Raw genomic sequence first — 2,931 nt, 5'->3', positions numbered from 1 at the left:
GGAAGCGTCAACGTATGGGAGCAAGGAAGCAGCTATTAGGCAGGATGGTCTCTGGATTCGGGTTGGTCTCTCTCTTGTCATAGATCTGTGACAAGGCATCTACCTTTTGATTCTTGGAACCGGGTCTGTAAGACACAGTGAAGTTAAACCGGGAGACCACCTAGCTTGACTTGGATTGAGTCATCGAGCTGACCGTAGGTACTCTAGGTTTCGATGGTCTGTGTATACCAAGAAGGGGTGTTCAGCCCCTTCTGACCAGTGTCTCCATTGCTCTAGGGCAAGTTTGACTGCGAGAATGGCAGCCCTTGGCTATCACCAGATCAAGTTTAAAAAGATTCTACTGCCTCAGTTTTTAATAAATTATATTGAAGTCCTTGTTTTTGGTATTTGGTGATATTAGGGGTAAGGTTAAATTTGTTCAGCCTCTTCATGAAGTAGATCCTTCACATATTTATTTTGTGTTAGCACCAAGCTAATATCTCCATTTATTCATCCAGCCCAATCACGTCTCTATTCTGTCTTGCACAGATGGAGATTATTTTGCCACCATCAGTAGAGTTCCTTTGATTTATGCATAAAGTCTTGGACATCATCTCACAAACTACAATCCAGATCGCTTTCTTTCTCATTCGTGGTCTAGGTAGGTTTTTTTCCTCTGTCAAATGATCGCGTCAATTTGTCTGGGAATGTAGCCCATGGATCATAAAGGTATCCATCCATTCTGTATGAGGGTTTTGGCAGCTGTTGGACGAGGTTGAGAATTAACTTGTAGGTGAAAGTGACTGCAAGAATGCAGGTGGTCCTGGGGAGGCATCAACAGAAGTGCTACTGGTTTCAGGAGCCTAGGCTGCAAATAAAATAAATAATTTTCTGTGTAAGAATACAATGTGAATGCTTTTATATTTTAGCTTTCTCTTGAATGCAGCCTACTATCTCAGCTCCCACGCAGCCAGGACTTTGCAGGCTTGAACTGAAAATCATATGTCGCCAGCCCAAGGGAATGGAAGGTCTCTTCTAGAATATCCTTCATCATCTCTGGAAGGTCAGGCAAGACCTCATTGATTGTGGTGTGTAATCATGTTTGCCCCAAGTCAGTCAGTCATTTCTGGAAAATTGTTTGTTGTAGTACAACTAAAAGGGGGGGAGGGAAACAAAACAAAAAAACCTGCCCTTACATTGATCAAGTCAGTGCATATAAACCACCCCATTTGTTTTGAGAGCTTTCTTACATGGAATGTGTGAATTTTGGCATAGTGTCCACTACAGTGGCCAAGATAATGGGTCCTTTGCCAACACACCAATTCAGTGGAATGACTGTGCCCGTTAACAATGTATGATGGTAACAGAATAAGCTACCAAGTAGTTCATGGTAAGGCATTGCAGCCTTGAACTCTCATTGTGAATACCAGCTCTCCTCTGTGCCAAAAGAAAGCCAGCTTTCTGTACTTCCATTCCAAAATACAGACATATTACACATCCCCCCACTCATTCAAGCTGAATTAACAGTAAATTCACCTGGCTTTTGGTCCATTTAAGTCAAGATTGGCAGGAATGTAGGCTTCATGTAATCAGGAATTTAAATACTGCTTTTAAAAGATCCAGACCACTCCAGGCAAACTTGTCTTTGGGAAAAGAAAGCAAGTTGACCAGTAGTTTGAGAACATTTATTCAGAAACCATTTGCAGGGTAGACTCAATTGCCAGAGCCTGTGACCATGCAGACCCACATGACAATTCAGATGGCATGTACTGGTGGCCTGCAGCAAGTTCACAGCACAGGGCAATAGCTGCAGAGAACGCCATCCCTTAGACTCACACCACCTGAAAGCAGAACATTCCTTGATGAACCATTTCAAATCCTGGAGGATTACACCCACATGAGTGAGTGGTTTGCTACTACACAGGTTCTCCAAAACAGACTGGAGCACTCCAGTGCTTACACTTTACCTTCAAACACCCTTAGTTCCTCCCTTCACCACTACAGAACGTTCAAAAGCTGAACTGCCACCTTCCTCATCTTGGAGCTGAAGTAGGTCACCATGAGCATCTAAACAGACACGACACAGGTAGCTGTAAGATGTAGACATTAACCCTAGCCAAAATAAGTTGCAGATACAACTACAGTGGTCATCCGAGCCCTGATTTTTTGGGACTTAACTGACACCATAATGTCAAGAGCACTCAAACCTTCGTGGTCTCTGATCACTCGTGATGGCAACAAGCCAGTTTCACCTCGCTGCTGTCGCTCTGCTGGAGAACTTAATACTACAACATGAGATGGGTGGTCAAGTTGATTATCAGGAGAAGTCATCCACTGAAACACATAAGAAAAAAGGAAACACCAAAATACACTTACCAAGACTAAGGACAGCAATCAGGAGCACAAACACAGAGACTCTTGATGCATCCATTAGAACCAAACAAAAGTTTAGAGAGACTGATAATAAGGAAGACTAGCTATTTCCTTGAATCGAACCGGGCTTTAAATAGCTGAACACAATCCGAGACGAGGTGCCCATCTCACCTGGCCTTCATTAACAATAATGTTAATTTAACAATAGTGTTCAGTTATTGTGTGCGCCAAACAGCCAATCTGCTGTTACGAGCTTGTTCGATGTGACGAATTCTAACGGGGGACAATGTGTAGACATAATACCTTTATGAATTGTTCGTCCTCGATTGCTTTCCTTATGTCGTAGTGCTCCTCCCCTCTGGGAAATGAACGCCAGATTGAAGGAGCGATAAAACGCGATGCCTTAGCACACGGTTGTCACTTTGAAATGACCACTTGTTTATGAAGCGAGGCGCTGATGTAACGATTTCATGGCAGTTTTGTTCAACATAGTTGTTTAACATGTGTTATCAGTTAAAGTGTTGCTGAACACTTTACTAACATGCCGTCAGTGAAAAAAAACGTTGCTTTAAGATAAAC

General features: G+C 42.8%; 1 long non-coding RNA gene across 1 annotated transcript; it reads right to left on the bottom strand.

Moving 5' to 3' along the window:
* Positions 1 to 1,667: 1,667 nt before the first annotated feature.
* On the bottom strand, positions 1,668 to 2,435 carry LOC118241176 (uncharacterized). The gene is made up of 4 exons (XR_014124338.1): positions 2,356 to 2,435; positions 2,187 to 2,264; positions 1,947 to 2,046; positions 1,668 to 1,820 (listed from the first exon to the last, which is right to left on the bottom strand). It is a non-coding gene; the product is annotated as an uncharacterized LOC118241176 (long non-coding RNA).
* Positions 2,436 to 2,931: the final 496 nt, after the last annotated feature.

The sequence above is a fragment of the Electrophorus electricus genome, chromosome 6, assembly GCF_041902795.1.
Source record: "Electrophorus electricus isolate QZ-2024a chromosome 6, ASM4190279v1, whole genome shotgun sequence".
NCBI lineage: Eukaryota > Metazoa > Chordata > Actinopteri > Gymnotiformes > Gymnotidae > Electrophorus > Electrophorus electricus.
The sequence above is the reverse complement of the archived record's forward strand: the minus strand, read 5'-3'. Positions and strand labels throughout refer to the sequence as shown.